This window comes from Tinamus guttatus, unplaced genomic scaffold, assembly GCF_059628265.1.
Source record: "Tinamus guttatus ecotype Peru unplaced genomic scaffold, ASM5962826v1 Tinamus_guttatus_pri_ptg000459l, whole genome shotgun sequence".
Taxonomy (NCBI): Eukaryota; Metazoa; Chordata; class Aves; order Tinamiformes; family Tinamidae; genus Tinamus; species Tinamus guttatus.
Window position 1 is genome coordinate 1,612,262 of NW_028288993.1, and position 21,783 is coordinate 1,634,044.

Consider the following 21,783-nt stretch of genomic DNA (forward strand, 5'->3'; position numbering starts at 1 on the left):
CTCCCTTGCACCTCTTCTTTGAGGGGGAGAACAGGGTGTTTCAGCATGCTTTCAGAGACACTATTTTAACTTTTAAAGCTAGCCTGAAATAGTGTACTATTATCCCTGTTTTTTAGCAATGACATGGAAGTCAAGTAATGACTTGCTACATGCATTGCTAAAACTCTGTAAAAAGCCCTGTAGGCAGAACCTAAATACCCAGAACTGCAGTTATCTGCCTCAACATAAAAGCATCCTTTTCACCAAAACCACACAAAACCCATACCTAAATTCTTTATGGAAAAGATGTGGTATTACACATTGAAATGTGTGTATATATAAAATAAAAATTTTTAAATACAGCTGGATAACAGTGAGGTTTGGACTCACTTCTCTACTGAAATGAAGAGCTGAACAGGGTATGTCAATGGAAAGATATATAATATACTTTGAGTTTCTTCATGTGGTGAGGGGTTACACCATTATTATAGAGTGAAGCCTAGTTGACAAGATAACCAAATGTGCTCCCAAATGCCCAGAACACAATGTGAGAGAGGGCTGTAGGCATCTCCTCTGGGCAGGGGAGAGCCAGTGTCCATGAGGGCTCTACTGATCATGGAGCTGTTTCTCACTTTGAATACCTGCTTTCATTCATGAATTAAAAGCAGGGCAAATGTGGGAAGGTGGAGACTTAGCAGTTCAAGAGTAAGTTGGAGTCTCTTCTAGTAAAAGAAATGTCAAGCCAAGTGATATTGCTGAATTTATCCAGACCTCTATGAAGCCACACCACATTGAAGGAAAAGCTCTGCAGTCAGTGATGGCACATGATACCTATTTTAATACTAGTACTTTGCAATATTCATAAGTATGTGAGAACTTTATTGTATTAACTATATGTGGCACTCCAAGACCACCCTATTAAGGCAAAACTTTTCAGATAAGTCACAGCAGGTTCCTATAGGCATATGGGCATAGTGCCTTCCTTTTTTTTTTTTTTTTTTTTTTCTGATAATGTTTTCAGCTAGTGTCTATTCTTCCATAAGGTTCTGCCTTCAGGTTTTAGAATGCATCAATTGCAATAGTTTGGTTACAGATTATTTATAGAGAAGGGTCATGGAGAATGAGCTACTCAAACTTTGAAGCCTCTGTACTTCCTAGCAGTCTGCAGCTACTTAAATGGGCCACATGTTTTTGTCCTTTTCAACACTTAGCAGTTTCAAGATGGATTTTTTGTTTTAGCTTGTCTTGGCACAGTTTGCCCAGAAGAAAACTTGATCAACTGTCGTTACCACAGAGAGAACTGCTGTCCTATGAGACTTTAGCTTTACTGTGCTATCAAGGAGAACTCTTGTGCTAGAAGGAAGAATAAACTTCCAGCACAGGAAGGATCATTAGAAGTAACAAATGCTCCCTCTTCCTCTGCCAGAAGATGGTGCAAGGTTCAGAGATGGGCTACATAAAAAGCCCTGAAAGACATAGTAGACTGTACAGACTGAGGCTTTCTGAAGGTTATCTAAAAAAACAGGACTGCTAATATTTTTGGGGGAGAAACAGCCATTTACTACATTTGTCAAACACATCTAGATGTGATGAAAGTTGCAGATAAAGTTTTTTTAATTGGGTTATGCACTTGTCAGATACCATGCTATATGTGTGGATGACCAAGGGGAGGAATGCCTGATGTGAGGGTGCTTCTGCAGTACCTTTTTCTTTTGGAGATATCAGTGTGGATGCAGAATAACCTCTACTAGGCTAGACCTCTGGAGCAGTCTGACTGAAGAAGGTCTATGTAGATCAGGCTACTGAGCACCTTGTCCAGCAGAGTTGGAGCTTCTAAGGATGGAGATTGCCCTGGCCTTGCTGAGCTTTGGTTTCAAGACTTGCTCAGCCTCTTGGTGAAAAGTTACCTTTGTCTTTACTTGGAATTTCCTACTGCCTCTTGTCCTATCCCCGTGTGCTGTAAAGCAGAGTCTGGCTCCATCTTCTCCATGCACTCCCACTAGGTAGTTGTGAGCAGTGGTAAGATCTCTGTTTGGGTTTTCTCTTTAAAGTTGAACAAACCCATTTCTTGCAGCTTGTCTTTGTGTGTCACATGCCCCTCGATGCCTTGGTGGCCCTGTGTGACATTCATTATGTCACATCTTTCTTGCTCCCTAGAGCCTCAGACTACACTGTGTGGTTGTACAAATGCTAAGCAAAGGCCAAGTGTCATGTCCCACATCTGCTGGCCATGCTCTTGCTCATGATTATAACAGCTAATTAGCAAGCTGTTTAAGTATATTTTTTTCTTGCTTGCTATTGCTCAGTGGACTAATGTTATCAGGAAAAAAAGGAGTTTTAAGGAGTTCCAAAGAGTTAGATGCTGTTCCCCTAGAAATTAAGGCAGCACCAACATTACTCTAGGTCAGTGAAGTGAATCTCACTTCTGATACCTGCAATTCACATCTGCCTTAGTGCTGTAGGGTGAGTTTCTTTCTTGGCTTTAACGGGAAATGACTGTATATCAAAGAAACAACTTGCCTGAGAGACCTGCATGCAAAACACAGTTGGCTAGTGCGAGTTGGTGTATGGCAATTTCACTTTCTGGGAGTAGTCCATTCCTTGTAAGAGAAAAGCACTTTTCCAGGTGTACTAGATTTTTAAATATGAGAGGAATCCCATGGGTGTGGGATCAGTGTGCTGTCCCCTTCTCCCCTAAGCTTCTAGTTTAGACAGTAAGCAAGAGATGAGGAGAGAAATGGATGGAGAACTTTGTCCAGCATATCACAAGCTACTGCTAGGATAAGAAACAGTTTTGTTTTGATCCTTTTCTCTCTCAGTTCTTCTGTTCTTTAGCTTGGGTTGTAGGGATGATGTTCCATGCCATATGCTGGGTAAATGATACAATGGGCAGTGGTGAATAATGTGTTATACTAGTAAAAGCTGCATACCTAGTTGCAGGAAATAGCAGTTATTTAAACTTGCAAAAATTGGATTCTTCAAAGTGGATCTAGAATGCCATCTGGTTTGCCAAAAGCTTAGCAAGGGAGACATCTAAACATCTTTCCAAACAGGAAAGAAGTAATTGCAAAAGCAAGTCATTTGTGAAGCAACTATTTGTGTCTCCTTCAGCAATCTTCACTTTAGAAAGAAGGCAATATCTAGAATACATCAAAAATGGCAAGTTTTCTTGGGTAGGGTAGTATGGTAGGTCTCTGGCTTTAATCTGCCTTTCAAGCCACCTTCTAGCCCACCCTTTACTACTGCCCCTTTCAGTGATGCTGATCAACTGTTTGTGGTGCTGAACATAGACTGAAACACTGAAATAACTGTCTGGAAAGGTTGGTTCCATCAGAGTAATTCATCTATTTTAGCTGACCGTCCAGCCCATGAATCGTGTCACTATAACAGAGTTACTTCCAGTGGTTCAAATAAGCAGTTAGGAGTGATAGGGCAGGAGCAGCTACAAAGGAACTTGTGGTGGGAGGGGAAGGAATCTGCTGCTCATGGAGGCACTCTGTGGAGATACATTTCTAATTTTTAGAAGCCTGATTGGCAAATCTCATACTCCTCAGCAAATCCTAGTTACACAAAGCATCCTGTGACTTCAAGCAAATCCTCCAAGGCTGCAATTTGTAACAACAATGGCAAAAGCTTAGAGGAAAAAGCTTATGCAGCAAAAGAACGCTCTTCACCCCGCACTTCATATTTAAAAACATGTTACAACTGAAACTGTATCTTTTCCACATAAAGCTAGCCCATTGCCCTACCTGCCATGGGATCTGCACTATATCTGCAAAGAAAGCAGCCAGCTCTTCCCTACCAACCCTCACTGTCCTCAGGTGCAGGACATGGCTCTAATTTGCTCTTGTAGCTCAACCAGTGAGCAAGCAGAAAGACGAAATTAATTTCTCTCATTCCTTTTCCATTTGTCCTATTTTATACAAGAGCCTTTTAAAAATGCTGCATATATATGATTATGCACAGCAGGGGTTTGTAACAACCTCATCTTAACTCAACTACCTCTGCCCTTGCTGGGGGATGATTGGTTGCCTTGGCAATCTCCTATATGCAGTGCTCAGGAGCTACAATTATAGAGCTCTTCTCAGGAGTGATCCTCTTAGTTCCCCTTCTTAGAAGTTCATGACAAGGAGATACAAAAAGATATATAATGGATTTTATTGCTACAGCCTTGCCTCTCCTTCATCCTGAAGGAAGCAAATCTGCACCGTCTAAACCTGTCTGCCCTGCAAGAAGGGAAAAACGCTCCTCCTGTCTGTGTAGGATAAAGTTCTGCCTTAGCAGGATGTTGCAGCCAGAAACTTAAGCCACCTGAGGTGGTAACTTATAAACCCAGGGGACAAGAAGGGCTTCCTGCACCCTTCTACAGTAGCAGCAACTACAAGGGAAGCATCATTTTAGGTGGCAAAGATTTCAGATCAAATGAATTTACTTTAAAAATTATAACCTTTTTACTTTCACTCTTGGCTCTGCAAACTCTCGACAACTGTGGATGGGCAGTAGCTTGCCCTGAAACCTGCTGCCACAAACCCTTGCAAGTTCACAGCTTTTATGCCAAATCATGTGTTAAACCCCAGCAGTCATATTACTTGTCTTCAGTAGTGATGGGCAATAGTAAGACCTATTCCAGAGCTTGTCACTAGGATGTAGTTTACTTTTTTCTTGACGATGCTGACTTTACTGGGTGATCATGATTAAAAACCTTCCTAAAGCTCTAACCGTCTCTAAAGCTGGATATGACTAAATGTTCTATGTGAGGATGGAAATAATGTTCTATCTCTGCTTTCTGTAAAGCAATGTAATTGCAGTGGATGCACTGAAAGCACCACATTTTGCTTATATCTACAAGCTGCACCTGTGCAGTGCAGGCCTCCATTTGCTGATAATGCTGAGTATCTAAAAGCAAAAACCTTTGCTAAATGGGAGGGCAGGACCAAAATCAGAAGGCTCATGCATGGAGAGACTGTTCTTGCCATGCACATGGGGACTTGCTTCACAACAGAAATACCTAATTGCAGCTGACATTTTTGAGGCTTTTGCTGCTTTTGCCAGTGGGCACTTGGCTGAGTGACATCAATTCTGACACTGGCAACACAAAAGCTGCAAAAGACACCCAAATACTGAATGTTGGTGCAACAATTAAGAGCCTGAAAAATTAAGCTGCCCTAAAGCTTTGACAGTTCCATTTTTTAATTGCTAAAATGCACCTTAAACATGAAATTGCAATTTTGTAGGTATCAGTCCTCTCTTCTCCGCTCTGCTGTCAAGTGTCACCAGTGATGCTGTTCTCCAACAAGGTGGCAGGCACCAGCAGCTGGCTGAGAGGCTGCTCTTGATTAAAGGCTCTGCTCAAATGCTGTTGAGCCTCAAGAAAGGGTGAGAAATGTCTTGTCTTGGAAGGCTGTGAAAATAGTGCTGTGGCACAACTAATGCCAGGAAAGGAGAACTTTTAGGCAGACCATACAAATACTTGGCATCTTTGGAACAAATTGAAATTTGACATAAAGGAGCAGAACTTAAATGTGCAAAGAGCAAGCTATAGAGCTACTTCACATACTGCTCATAATTTCTTAGTAGAACAAGCTAGAAATCCTACTGACATTTAAGTTCCCAATCAAATGCAAGCCCAGGTTTGGAAAGGGCAAGTGGCAGACTGTCCTTTATATAGCTGGAATGCCCAGACTGTTCTCTAAGGCCAGGACCCTCAGAAGTGTGTGGTTTAAGTAGTCCAGGTGTCCAAGAGTGAATCTGGAGCTTCAGTCCTCACATGAACATAGATAAATCTACTGAATCAAGGTTGAAAAGAATTCCAAGCATCAGGGCTGGCTTATTCCAAAAACCTGTAGCAAAATCTCTTTGTATTAGAGGAAGAGGAGACTGCAAGGTGTCAGTGTGATATTCAGCATATGAATTTCCTGCACTGGCCTTCCTGCACTTTAGTGGGAGCAACATTTACCTAACACTGGTCACCTGCAGACCTTGGGGTGCTTCAGTGTCATTCCTGCCAATAGTGCTGAGGAAACAGTCCCTTACCCAAGTCATAGCTGACTTTGGCATTTTATTCTTACCTACTGGATCTAGTTGCCCTGCTTATACACAAGAGCAGAATGTTTATCATACTTGTTCTTACTTCAATCTCCTGTTAATCTCAAAGCTTGAAGACATAAAAGCAACTGAATTAGACAAAGCAAAGTTGTGCTCAGTGTTAAGGGGCACAAGCCAGAGCTCACTGAAGTCAACTGCAAAGCATCTTACTGGTTTCATTATGACTCGGATGAAAGAGTTTTCCTTCAGCCTATGGGTTATTATTATTACTTTGGGGTCGGGTTTCTTGACTTTAGAAGGAACATAAGTGGAGAGCTATTCATCTGATACATTTTGTTAAGTTTTACAGCATGCCACTAAACTATTCTTGCCCGTTTCAGATAATAAAAGTATGCAGACCTTTGGTCAAACAGCAAACACTATAATTAGCTTTGACTTTCTCAGTGCCAGCATTTTTTTTGTAGCCAGTTAGGAAGCCCATGTGTGGTTTCCCTTCCAAAAGTGTAGTAGTACAATAAAAAAGAACAGGCTGCTGCTTGGAGAAGGACCTGAGCTCCTTTTTGGTCAAATGGGAAATAGTATTAATGCACTGATGAAATGTAGCCACCTTAGGAGCAGAAATTGGCAGACACTTTACATGAGGGATTAACACTACACAACAGGGAAGGAAGCAGAGAATCCTATATCTGTTGAAAAGTCAATGAGACATTAGGGGAGTCAGTGTCAGTACAACTGGAGCTTGGATGGGATGTCAGGAACACCCCGCAGTGCTGCAGGGTGTCCAGTGCAGTGCCGCTCAGTGGATTACTTAATGTGTGTCACTAACTGCAATCCTGCATTTATGTGGGAGCTCTTAGCATTGATTGTTCTGCCATTCTATTCAAATGTAAAGGGTCTGACTAGATCACATCTTTAGGTGGCATGCAACTTAGTAACTTAAATTTCAAAGAATCTGTGCATCTTTGGGTTTTTGTCCCCTTTTCTTTTTCTTGTTTGTTGCATAGTTAAAGGAAACAGCTTTTTATGTGAATGATGATTAATAAGCTGTCCTGTTGAAGGGTGATATGGCTGGTGTTAAGAACAGGCTCCTTTAATAGACATTTTAAAATGTGTTCTAACATGTGAAAATGATAGGCTGTCAAAACACTGTTCAGGTGTACATGAACATAATAACATGCATTTGAGGAAAAATGGTAGGGTAAGATACATGCTTCTGCACTATGAAGATAGATAGTGAAATGCATATTTGCATGCCCCAATTTAAAAGATGAAATCCTTCTAGTGTGAAATTACGAGTAGTCTGACATCTCCATTGCCGTATGTGTGAAACATCAACTGAACGCATCTGACCCACCGTGTTTGTGGCTGAACTAAAGCATTTGCAGCTTCCACTTACAAGCAATTATTGAGGTTGTTGGGCTAGGCTGAAGGCATCTTAAGGCTGGGTTTGGTTTAACAGTTATGGCTGTAGTTTCACTAGCAAACTTCCAGGTAAAAACATAGGATAGGATCATCTTTAAAACAGTGAATTTCGTGACCATCTTAAAAAGCAATCAAGCAGTAGGACTTCTGGTTTTCTTGATCAATGTCAAAGCATCATTTATTTATGTAGTGTCTTATGTAGTGTCTGTAGGTTATAATTAAGCTGTGGGCTAGTAATCTGTTGGTGTTTTTTCTATTTCTAAGTGTACCACAGTCCAGACTTCCCTTCTCTAGTTGCTATATTGACCTTAAGTACAAAGTGTCAAAATATTCGAAGTTTAATCTCAGAATCGATATCTTTAGTGAACTACAGATATTTTCCCATTCCTGTTAACGTGGTTTCCTAGCATGAGTCCTCTCCCTTCACAATATGTTTTGATGTTCAGTTCTTATTCCCTGCTTTAATCTTTGCTATATGCACATAAACCCTTCCTAAAATAGGAAGGGTGACCAAATAGTGTGTGAGCCCATTAAAGAGCGGGGTGAACTCTGGGACCTATGGCTGTGTTGAAGTCTAGGGAAGTCTGCCCATCCTGATTCTGTACTTCTCTGGATTTCTTAAATAACGTAACTGGAGGATCCTGTGGCAAACTCCTTGGGTTAAGTAAGCTTTGGTGCAAATGGTATGAGGCCTAAGGACATACATCAGAATCTAAATAAGATGTAAATACGTAATAACCGTACTCAGATAGGGGCTTGCATGTATTGATGGGACTCAGCTTGGATTAGAGCCAAAATGAAACAAGCCTTTGGACGTGTACTTCAGGTACAAGCTGAATATAAGAGTTTGAATCCCTGATTCAGGAGTTAATGCCCTTCTCAGTTTTTAAGATTAATTCTCCAGGTTGCTAAACTTGGAACAAAATAAATGCTTGCAAGCAAGTCCACATGCTCTAACTCAGGGCTTATTAATTAAACCAGGGCTAGCTGAACATAGTTGCAGCTGTGTGAAGTGACAGCAATCCAAACCTAGAGCAAGAGCCTGAATCTGCAGATCAGCAGCAGAAATCCTGAAAGTGATTTTAAAAGCTTGTGGGAATTTTGGTTGCATGACTTCAGCTACCATCTTAAATTTAATGGCAGAATCACAAACACTGGTAAGGAAAGTGAGCCTTAGAGATATCTACTTGTTAAAAGATCAGATTCTAAACTGTATTCGTTTGGGGCTTAAAGAATTAGGATTGTGTCTATTCTTTCCAGAAAGGTTGACAGACTTGATTTTTAGTAAGTTCAGATATGTTCTTATGGACTGATCCCAGACTGAAAGGCTCATGGCCTGGTTCAAACAGGTAAAAATTGCCCTTCCTTTTATGTCAGCTAAAAAAAAGCTACCCTCAAATGCCAGTGTGAACCATGCAGAATCCTTTTCCCCCAAAGCATGTTGCCCTGGGGTGGCCGAGTAGATACCCTAAGTGGGGTTGTTCCAAGTTTTTAAAATGAAGCATCAAAGAAGCAACCCTCTGGCTTGGAGGTGAGAAAATGATGCCCTGAGGTGCAGCTTCTGTGTCAGGCAGATAGCAAGCAATGGGCTTGTAAAACAGTGTTTGAAGAAGAGTGAAAAAGAACATGAGGGAAAGGGAAGGGATTCTTATTAGCTGCAAAGCAAGTCTTTTCCGTCACAGTCTCTGACAAAGAACAGCACTATTTGGGCAGTAAATCATTGTGGCCCACTGAGAAACCTGTGCTGATAAAAGGGAGCCTGACAGACAGGCTAGGGAAAAGGTTCAGGGTGGCTTGCAGGGAAAATCTTTCATTCCAAACACACCAGGCCCGCAGAGGCAGGAGAAGCAGGTACAGGCAGGCAGTTCCTTATTTCTACAAAGGCTATAGGAAAACCCCTCTTTGCTTTTATTTGGGCAAATGAGGGCTGCCTTAAGTCTAAGATTCTTCCATCTATATCTTTTTAATTGTTTTATTTTCTGTCAATCTAGTAAGCTGACAGTTATCAGCTCCTGTGTCTAGTGACAGAACCCTAAATGACAGGGCAGCCGGGCAGATCTACCAGTTCTGTGACCAAACGTAAGTGAACACCATTGCTTTGGCAGCTGAGTAAAGCTTGGGAGAATATTTGCAAATCATACAGCTGGATCTAGCTAAAAAGCCTTGGAGAAAAAATAAAATACATGGGTGCTGGCGAGATCTAAACAAGATAAGTGAGTTCCTTCATGGATGAACATAGAAAGCGTTCAGAGATGTCACCCAGTCTGGTCATTTGGTACCAACTAGCAGGATATGAGTGACCTATAAACTTGAATATTTCTTGTAAAAGTTGGTTACCTGAATGAGCTTGCTTTGTAATGGTATGAATATCACATTTCTCCTTCCTGCTTTCTGTTTATGCACTCTAGTTTTGCTGCCGCAGCAAGAGAACTTATTGTGGTATAATTTGCATCCCCTGGAGGGAGATAAAGAGGAAAGGCAACTCACTGACATTTAAACACTGTCCCCTTCTATGTTTGATTTGTCAGCAGTAAAGTTATAAAATTTCACTCTTCTATGGAGCTCATGGGAAATACTTGAAAGACCAAAATTGGAGGTGCTTACAAAGGAGAGAAAAAGGGAAGTTTGAAGAAAGGCCCTGGCAGGTTTTCTGTTTCTGTCCTAATGGAGTGGAAGGGTATGGGAGTTGCCATTTTTTGTTCTTGATACTAGATGCTCACCTTTGAAATACTCCTTTTTATGCTCAGTTAGGTCTGCCTTCCAGGATATATTCCATAGTATAGGTATAGAACCATCCTAACGCACTTGCGCATCCTTCTTATCTTGTTTTCCTTTTATGTTCCATTCTACATACTAATACATATCAGGACTAAATGATGGGAAAAAATCTCCCATGCAGGAATTTTCCCTTGGGTTACTCCTGCAAGTTTTACATGGCTGTCTTGTGCCAACACAGCAGCACAGAGGGCTAAAAATGCATGGAAAATCCTATTTCTGAAATGTAAGGGCTTAGGACTTCTTTTTGAAGCCATCCTTGAATATCTAACAGGCACAAAGCATAAATAAAGAGGGAAGATCACCTGAGCATTACTGAGATTTACCTTCTGCTGTTCATTAACAGATCCTCTCTGCTGACAGTTCTTGCCTTGGCCATCTCGATGTGTCCTATATTTTTTTTATTTGGCCACTGGTCCAGCAAACCTCGCATTCACAAACTAAGCTACAATTTCTTTTTGAACTTCCTTGGTGCTTTTGAGGGAAGGGGGAGGGAAAAATAGCCATAGGCATCAAAGCAGTTGGCTATGCTATGAATGAGCAGAAATATGTTTAGAGAGTATTAAATAGTACCAGCAAAAAAAGCCAGCTCGAGTTCTTCCTTTTCTAGGGTGGAAAGTTTGAAAGGGGAATTCCGGCTTCTTCCATTATAAATAAATCATCAACAGCAAGGAGGTACTAACTTGTCAGACAGGGTACTTTCCCCAGAAGAGTATCCTGTTATATCATTGAGAAACATTCTAACCCGAGGCAAAAGATCTTAACAGCGCAGCGCGCTAAACCCAACGACAGCGCTTGCTCCTCCGTGAGAGGCAGAGGCCTCCGTTCCCCTTCTGATGAGCAAAGTCGCTGTCCTTCTGCCAAGCGTTTACATGCAAGACAATTCTGTAACTTCATTGATCAAGACTGATTAAATTTTGCAAGCTGCCTTCTCAATCTTCTCACGGGAGAGGAGGAATTCTGGAACCCCTATCAGATCACCCAAGAATGGTCAAATTTGATTAGATCATGGGTACATCTATCCCAGGATCCTGTTTCTTACAGTGGTCATTAGTGGATGCTAACAAAAGGTTATAAGAAACAAGGTAAGTGTAGTGTTATCTGTCCCCCTCAGGAATTAGGGGTATTACAAATAGATGACTAATGCTCCTATAACAGGCTTTCACCTGAATGAACCTATTTTTTCCCACCTCCTCTATCTCTGGTTTGAGATTGCAACCTTACACTCAAATGCCTCCAAGAGGTTAAGATAGGGTAACATTTTTCAGCAAAGTTGCTACATGTTGGAAGAAAAAAATAATGGAATTGCTTCAACTGGAGGAAGGGATGAAAAGCAAAGTTGAAGACGCAAAGCAGGCTTCGTTGTTGTAACTAATAACCTGTTCACCTCTTGACTTGAGCTTGGGTTTTGCACCTTTCTCAAAGGAGGAACAGGACACAAGACTGGGTAGAGATGCTCTGGATTACTGGTTTTTTTTTTTTTTTTTTTTTTTTAGATTGTTGAACAGCAATGTAAGCCTGGACAGAGGAAGCTGAAACTGTCACTATAGTACAGTTCAGGCTACTTAGATGAGCTGTGTCCTCAAATTAGTTCATGCTCAATGGGAAAATGAAACTGGGTTTCTAAATTCTTCCGGGTGCTTTCAGAGGCTACCAGAGGTAGTAAGAGGTAAAAAAAGGTGTCAAGTACTCCTACAAACACAAAAAACAAGGGACTGAAAGTTGTAATTTCAGACACTTATTTGAGCTATGGTGAGAGCTATGGTATTTTTTAAGCAGGAGTAGCAGGTGGGAACTCCCTTCAGTTGCTGGTTTAGCTATTTCCAACTGCAAGCACCGTGTGGTTAACATGATGATTTACCCCAGTGCTCGGTCAGTGGCCTGACCGCAATGGTGATGAGCATGCAGAAACCCCAGCCTCAGATGTGCTCACAGGTAGGTAGTGAGATACCCAGAGATGATCCTCCCTTTTTCCATGAGCAGATCTAGGGAAGTGGGGAAAGATCATGGGCAGTAGTGAAGTATTTGTATGATGCTCTGTGGATGGTGTCATACAGAACAACATTACGGAGTTCATATTGCAGAAATGCTCCTGCCTAGGGGTAGCTCCCTTAAAGGCACTGTGGCTGTTCAGAAGGGCTGTAATCAGGGCTGAATCATTCCTTCTGTTTAGACCAGAAGGGTTTTAGGTAAATGAGGTAAAAACGGGTTTTTTCTTCTTTAGAAGATGCTTAGTAAATAGTTGGAGCTGTGACCATTTTAGAACACTAATTCTTGGCCTCTGGTGATCAAGGGTACAGTACTTAGAGCAAAATATGTGCATATATTTATTATTTCCAGCAGGCCACAAACAGCCTTTTGTTTTGCAAACTGCAGAACTATGCTACAAAGGAATGGAGGCTTAAAAAAACCTGAAGTAATGTCTCGGTTGAAGCTACTCAGAAAAACACAGTTCCAGATTATTTTTAAATGTATGAATGCCTACTGCTGCAGATGGGAGGTACTTCAGAGTCTTACTAGGCCTCTGTCTGAAAACTTCGGTAGTAGCACTTAGTGCCTTTCTAAATCTGCTCTAGGAATTTCTTAATACATGTTCAACTTGTGAACTTTACACAATTTACTCTAAAATGGAATATGTCCCCACTTAATTAGGTTGGTGAATGTAGCTAAACCTGGACTATAGACAGAGGGCCTAAAACCCAGATAGTGCTAAGGGATCAAGTGTTTACTTCTGAAACTGAAATACTGAAAACCCTGCAATCAAAAATAAAATGCAGTAATAATCCAATGACTGACCAAAACGTAACACTTGAACTCAGTCCTCTGGCAATGCTGCAATCTTTCTCCTTCATCTTTTACTCTAAATGGTTAAAGATCATCAAGTTGCTGCCTGAATGCCTAGTCATCCAGTGACAGCACTGAGAATTAGTGCATGGGAAAGGAAAATCAGAATTTGATTAAAAAGCAAAGAATATTCTATTTTCCCTAATTGTGGGTCAATGTCACTTGTTTTAATGATGTATTGCACATTCAAAATTGGCACTTTTGCACTATTACCAGGCTATAGACCTTAAGTTGCCAGTGTTGATTATTTTTTTAATCATACACAAATACAACTGCATCATAAAAATGCTGCTAAGACCTGTGAGTAAACAGCATTATGCTCTAGGCTTTCTATTCAGGTACCCAAAAGACCAAAATTTTACATGTAATTACCTTCCTAACAGTTTTGAGAACCTACCTGTCAATTAATCCTCTGCTGTGGGAGGCTCTCACGTGAGAAATGGGGTATAATTGCAGGCAGTGGGCAAGCCCAGTCTCTCTAACACTGTGACCCGTGTGTGTGTGCTCAGGGATGCATCTCCTCTGCATAGTGCTGCCTGTGTCTCAAAGGTGCTTCCTGTCCTCTAGACCCTAAGAGTTAATAACAGGTACAGCTGGAAGTCCTGCCGAAACCTTCCCAAGGTCAGAATGCAGCTCCCTGCGGCAGCCCTGGCCTGTCTTGGCACAGCACAGATCCTCCACCGTTCTGACAGGCTGGCAGTTCATCACCCAGATGAAAGACTCTGATCTCCCCTGGTTGTCAGCAGAGCTGTCACAGGTGAGATTTTGCAGATTTCCAATGGTAGGTGAATTACAGAGTCAAATGTGACTTGGGGGCAGAGGCAGAGAAGGCAGGGAGCATGCAGCCAGGATTTCGTTAGTCTTTAGGATGTTTCTTGGTGCTTCTATCTGTCCTCTGCCTGTGAGTGCTCTCCTGCAGGAGGCCTAAGGGACAGTTTTCAGAATTCTTTGGATTGTCAGGGACCTGCTGTTCATTTGATAGGTTGCATGGGGATTTCTCAGCTTCAGATGGTAAAGATTTGTCTTGTATTGATCATCATGGTTTTCAAGTTTCCAGTACTTGGACTTCCTGGACCCTTTTACATGAGCCTTTACTTTTCTATTACGTGTTATATTTTGAAGTAGTTATGAGCATGGAAATGTCCATCCTGCGTGTCTGACACAATGCCCTGTGCCTGAATCTGAGGATAGCTTCTGTGCTTGCAGTTCAGAGCTCAGAGTACAAAATGAGACTTAATTATTGGTCCTGGATTCCGAATCCCACATAGCCAAATGTGCCAGTCATGTTACTTTCTTGCACAGTAGAAACTTGAAGGCAGCTACAGAGGATCAATTACACTGAAAAAGAAGAAAGAGATCTCAGGAAAAAAATGACTGATGAGAGATGGGAGATAAGCTGATCAAGAGGGAAAAGTAGTCATAAATCCAACAAATACAGTAAGCAGAACTGGTCAGTTGGTATATCATGCTTTATCTAATAAATCACACTGTTCTGAGAGGAATTTGTGTTTTATTTTCTCCATAACTGATCTAGCATTTATCAAAACTTGTGTGGCAGATACCAATAGGCTGGTACACTTTCTTCCCTTTTCCATTGATATTCAACCAGCCCAATAGCATCCTGTGTTCTGCAGGGGAGGGGAATGGAAAAGAGAGACTATTAAATAAGACTCGATGGTGTGAAAGCTAAGTCCAGGTCACACTGCACAGATAATTCTGTGATGGCAGAAGTGATAAGCGATGGTCAATACTCCTTGTCAAATAAGGGTCAAAATGCAGTACTCGCATCCTGAAGATTTCCTCCTTTTCCAGGTGCAGATGTGCACTGCATAGAGTCACGGGATTCCAGTTGTCTTCCCACTAGTTTCCTCTTTCAGGTCTCTTCAATCTCTGTGCTAAAACATTTTCTAAAGGGGGTGGGGAACATACTGGAAAGTGGTCAAAAGAGAGTACTTTCGTTTTGATCAAAGTAATTGGTATTGAAACAGGAAGTTCAGGGCTCCTTTCCCTGCAGTTCTGAGCTCTGATACTTATCCCAGTCACCTGAGAGGAAAGCAGGATATTATCAAAGACAACTCTAGCAGCAGTCAAAACTATATGGACACTATCACTACTTTACTAATGTCACCAAAGTCCCTGAAGAAAGTTAAATTCAAATTTGAGATTTGAAAGAATTTGTCTAACTAGAATATCTGCCATTACCAATAAATCCTCGTGCCATTGGAAATATGGTCGAATGCTATTTTTAGAATTTTCCCAGTGTCCCACTTGGGCACATGATGAATCCCTGTTATGAAAATAAGTCTATGATTCTGCTAAATCTCCTTTAGACATTTGACAATTGACACAGAGAAACTGGCAGTTTATCTAGGCCAAGATGCTCTCTCTGACAGGGACCAGTACCAGATGCTTCAGAAGGTGAAATAAGCCCCAAATTAGAAACTGATAGGTCAAATTGGCCTGAGGAAAACTCTTCTCAACTGTGAAATGTTAGAGAATGGCCAAAAGATGAGTATAGGCACCACAAAAGAACATATCAAAGGGACCCATGCAGGGAGAGATTCTGCCAGTTCTTTGTACCATTGTGTGTTTCATACATGTAGCTTAAGCTTCTAGAGTTTGTACAAGGGCTTTTACACATTTAGCAGCGCACAGTTCTGAAGGAACACAGCAGAGCTGCATCCTCACCAAGAGCTGTGTTAGCACTGGAATAGCTGCACAGAGTCCCTATGTCCCTATGCCCTTGCCAGTTTTCGTAGCGCTGCCCATCGGGAGGGTCACCAGGAAGCCTCATGACGAGCGGCTACGGTGCATCTGGAAGGGGGGTCTGGTTTCTGAGGCGAGAGGCACAAGCGGGACCCCAAGGGAAGGCTCTGTCCCTGACCCCCTTTGCCCTCCCTTGTTCTGATCTTTATTGGGCCGTCTGCCTTGTAGCATCAAAGGCAAAAGCAGGCCCGTGATTTGTCCTAAGACAGCTCTATAAAAAACATAATTGCCCAATAACCCTCTGTCTGCAAACCAAGCCATCTTCCTGTTTCTTCTCTCATAAAGACTATTTGACAAGCCTGTTCCATCAGCTTATAAAAACCTAGAAATAGTTGCCTTCCCTGGAAAGAAACACCACAGGAAAAAAGCTTATATATATATGTGTGTGTGTGTGTGTGCCTATGCACACATACCCAAAGCTTTACCCCACAAGTAAATTATGCAAGGCACTTGAGACTGTCACACCAATAGCTAGTTTGGCTAATGCGAAAGATACTCCTCCTTAAAAATCTAAATTTGATGTATAATGCTTTGTATCTTTAGGGTCAGAAGTGTTCTGTACTTGAACAAAAGTGCAGTAGGGTATGTGCTACTAAATTGGAAAGGAAACAGCATATACATGGTACAAGAAGGATTATTCTCAATATCCTAGGTATTCTGACATAACAGACAACTTAAGATTTGTTAACTTGTCACTGAAACTTGAAGTTATTCTGTGCAATTCTTGTTGCCTCATCTCTCCTCCTTGCTTAGGGAGTTATGCATAATAACAGTTCTGTAAGATTTGCCAACTAAAATGGCTTTTCATCCTTCAAAAGGATGCTGATGTAAATTGCTTAGTCACCTCCTGGTTAGTGTAGGCTTATTCAGGTGAAATTCTGTTCTCAAGCATCCTTGAGAAAATCCAGAGAAACTCTGAATTCAGATTGTTTTACCTAGGGTATAAATCTAAGTCACTTTGTGTTTTAAATGCTAGAAAGCAATTTTATGTAATCAATAGACTGAATAATCTTGCTTCTGACAAAATGTTTAAAATGATTGGTTATCCAACAACTTGTCTGACTGTCAGAGGTTTCACTTGGAATATTTAACATAGATACAGCAATTAAGATTTGATTTGTGGAGCTGAGATTAACATTCCTGGCAAATGCAAGAATACTGCATTTTAATTTACTTTCAATACAGAATAGTTGCTTTGATATGCCTGAGAACAACTGCCTTGGGATCTGCTCCTCCCAAGTGACGTCAAATAAGGAATTCTTCTATTAACATTAATGGATGAAGGATCATGGTCTTGAAAACAAACAAAAGTAATTTATGACTATTGCTAAGGGCAAAATCTTGAAATGTTTACTTTTACACATACGTGACTGTCCTTGAAGTCAAGGAGCGCTTCACTGACAGAGAAAGGCGTTATTAAAGCAAGGGAAGACACCGACTGCAGCTTCTCCAGGTGTAAATCCATGGATGTTTCGAAACACTCTGACTTCATACTGGTGTATCTGTGACCCACGACATTGTTCTCCAGTTTTGATAAGCAAACAACCACATCAAATCTGGGATAATAGTAAAGCCAGACACTGAGATGTCCTTGAAGACAGTCAAGGACAAACTTAGGCACTTGCAAATAGGGCTTTCTGAGAGGGTGGAGGTCAAACTTGCTGCCTTTCCTACAGCCAAGGCCTTTATCCATTCTGTGAGTGAACCAAGGCCTATAGATGCCACAGCAATTTTCTCCTGAACCTCTAACTTCTATGCCAAGCAACGGTCTGAAGTTGACTGAAGCCTTTTCATCTAATACAACTGAGTGTCTTCTGGCTCTACTGGTGATTTGTATGTTCAAGATATTTATCAAGCACATCTCTAGATTTCCAAGTCACAGCATGTAACACCACCAGTTACTGAACTGGTGCCCTTAACCAACAGCAGCACAACCTAGTTACAGGGAAATGAGTACCTGAATTAATTCAGCTACTTTAAATATGCCAGTTCTCACTCAGTTTAATTTAGTTCTCGTATAAGTACAAAGTTACTGGAAAATAGAGTAGGATTCATCAGCTATGTTTTTTTGAGAAATACAGTGCATGAGTAAGAACTAGTAGTTTTTTGGACTACTGTTGTAATTTCTCCTGTGTCAGCTAGTCTGATGTCAGTTCAGTACACATCATTCAACTTTTTTTTTTTAAGACTGATGAACTACAACTATTCTTTGGTTTCACTATAGTACATAGCTATAATGTTGAATAATGCCAGCAACTTTAAATTGAAGTAGTTTTAACTAAGTTATATGACTTTGGGTCCATAGGATGTCTCTTCACTATTTTCTCAACTTTTTTTTTGTGTGTGAGTATTACATAAAATGAAATACTTTTTCTGTTCAGCCATCTTGCTCCTACATGATCAAGTTCTCTACTTGTGGCAGCTGAAATTCAAATGAACAAAATCTGTACTCTAATTTGGATTCAAGTAACTGTCACTTTGCGATTGGATCTCCATTACAATCATCTACCTTCAGGATTTATACAGCTGCCAGTTGCTGCTGGCTAGCAATCAGGTTCCTCCATTCACTCTCCTGATTTCTTATCATACACTGATTCATCTCTGCTCAGACTTCCCTGGATTAGACAGCAGAACGAGCTGCTCGACAGCAGAACACACGAGCCATCTCCAGAGCTTTCTGTGTCTCTGCTTTCTGCTCACCACAAGGCTGGTGCACGGGGCGCTGTGCTGTGATCATGACCAGCAGACCCCACAGCAACTTGTCAGTGGTTCCACTTCTGAAGTACCGTTTTGTCCCCTCTCCTCCTTTTTGTAGCCACTGGGGAAGCAACACATCTCCTTTTTATATATATATATATATATATATATATATATATAATCAAAATAATTTATCTCCCAGAAAACTACATGGAGAATGACCTGCCTGGTGTGGACATGCATGCCTCAGGCTCAAGGCACTGTCTAGCCTGTCTCACAAGATGAGATAACAAGTAAATATTCTAGGCATTTAAGAGTCCTGCTTGTTTCAAACAAGGCAGTGTGGAAGTATGCCAGCTTCAAAAACGAAGAAAAGTCAATCACCAATAGTGAGTTTCTGCTTCCTTCCACTGATGTTTCACCTCTTCTCACCAGTCCACTTACTGCTTACATCTCCACTTCCCCCCTGCCATTCACTGTGGCTACCTGAGCAGTTTGTTCCTTCTTAGTTCATCCAAGAGGTGGATGCAGATGTTCCTGAAACGCTTTCAGAAGTCATGAATGTTCACTGAGCCACCATTCAGCTTGCCCTGTGATGAGAAGGTAGCATTCTCGGTCAGCACAGACTTCCAGCAAGGTCTCAAATACAGCCCAGCCAGAATAGTGGACAGAGTAGTCAGCTGCATACCCCAATTATCCAAATATTTTTCTACCTACTTCAACCTACGCATTCTCTCTTCCTTGCCTCCACCAGTATTCTAGTGTTCTGTGAAGGGCCTATTCCTCCCACTCTATTTCTTCCAGTGGCTTTCTGTAGCAATTTAGTTTCCTCTTTGCTCCAGGAAACCTCTTGGCAGCATTTTTGCCTACACCATTTCTTTAATGCTCCCACCTTCCCAAATCGGCCCTCGCTGTAGCTGTATTTGCAGATAGCGTGCCCAGATCGGGAAGCAACTGCTAGCACAGGTACCTCCACCTGGGGGAAGCAGAGAACCACAAAGAACCTTTTCAGTCCTGGAAGAGTTCCTGGGTCCTCTCCTGCTTCAGACAGGAATGGCAGGAAGCTACTAAATCTGCATGATCAGATCCCAGCTTAACAGCTGTGCCAGGTCAGAGCTAGTGTTGAACAGCCAGAACTTGGCCTAAAACCTGCTATGGGAGAAGTTCTAATCTAAAAGTGGTTCTGTGTTGGCCTGCTGTCCAGAGAACACCTAGCCCTGTGCACTTGGCCTCGCCTTTGGGAAGATAAACCTGTAAGAAAAACCCCATAAGTGACTTTCCTATGAAAAGGCTGAATTCTGAATCTATTTAAACCTCATGTCTCCCACCTACCAACCCTGATGGTTTCTCCCAAGGAAGAATTGGATCCAAAAGTGGGTTTCATCTGTAGCTGGATATTGCTTTGGCATTGATGCAGCAATGCAAGGTTACACTAACTGACCATGATGCTAGGCAGTCACTGTGCTTGTAGGGACACTGATGAGCTTGCCTGGGCCACCGTGCACAGTTATTTTATATACCCTGAATGATAAACAGTTGTTAATTCCCCAAGTGTATTGTACAGAGAAAATAACAAAATATTGCCGTTTGTAATGCCTTATTAGTATGTGGTACTTATGCAGTAAACCACATTGACTTCTATGAGGAAAGCAGAAAGGCACTGATATATCAGTCAGCATGGCAGAATTTTGAGGGGGGAAAGGTAGAAATTAGTTGTCTGTTATTAATAAATAAAAGTATTAATATGTCATCAGGGAGGAAATTCACGCAGAGCAGTAGGAAAATAATTTGTTTAAAGCCTCCTCCAAAGATACTAATATAGTAAAGAAACAATAACCTGTCCGGAAAGGTTAAGAAGCTGGGTTGGCCCATCTACCACTCACACCTGTGGCCCAAGGCCCTCAGCGCAAATATTTAAGATGTTCTGCTCAGCAATGGTCCATGAAGTTGTTTAAAATCGAGGTCTCGATCCTGCTTGGCAAATTGGCATGATAGAAACCTGAGCTAAAGCAGAGTCTTTTTAAACCAAATAGGGCTCAGTGCTGGCTGGGGGGTTTGCTCATGCTGTACAGAACTGAGACTTGGAGTAAACTCAAGTTAAAAATGTAAGAAAAATTGTCCTCTAGTTCCAACACCAGCCTCTTGTACACACTGAGAAATAAAGAGCCACCAACTCTATAGCAGCAGGATTTGGAGTGTGCTATGGGGAAACCCATTAAACCTTTAAAGGAGGCATCTTTAGAAATACTTTATAGATGTTTTCTCCCTAGCAGGAAAGCAAGTGCCAGAAAGAGACATCTTTAACAAAGAAATAACAATATTAAGTTACTATTTGTCACAACGGAATACAAACCAGGGGGTGGGGAATGATTGTGGCGTGAAAAACAAGTGAAAAGAGATATGATACCCCCAACCCCTCTACTCCAGCAGAGCTGTATATTTTTAAAACACTGTTCTCCTAAGACAGATAGAAAAATAAATAATTAAACTTGCTATCCACCCCTTTTATTAAACTCTTTTGTGACCACCAGGGATATAATTAACATGGCCACCATAAAATTGCACTCTTCTCCCCTCAAAATAAGAAAAATACAAGGAAGGGAGATGCAATGCAGGGCAGGAAGCAAATTAAGAACCTGCCTCTGGGGGCAAGAGAATATAGCTCAGAGTACCTGCTGGAGATTAAATGGGAAATCAGAGGTGTACGCATTCAGTTTAGTATCTCAGCTGAGTCCTGAGGGCTATGGGATAAGAATCTTCCCTTTTATGAATCAACTCGGTGTGAAGACGCTGTGTGCAGCTGCCATAGCTCTATGGTGGAGTAAGCACAGAGGAAACATAACTATCCGTAAGGAAGAAACAGCAGAGTAGTTATCCCAAATTTTCCAGATTTTGAGGCTTGCCTGAATCATTCTGTTCCAGAAATAATCATGGAGACTATTCAGATGGTGCTTGGCAACTCACCTGGCCTTTTTATCAGATTCACTGGCCCCTTTATCATCCTCTTATTGCCGCTTCTGGTCTAAGAAAATCTTCCTTTATACAATGCAATAGAAAATAGGTTTTCTACAGCAAAATGTGCCATAGCAACTCTAGGTTCATGGGTCCAGCACTTCTATTTTCTTTTTTTTTTTCCCTACAAATCGCTATTATAGTCCCTGACTCTTTAGTCTCCAGGCCATACCAGCTTCTCTTCCACAAGATCAAAGATACTCAGTGCAAGTTTCATCTCTTTGTTATGGCTCTTCTGTAATC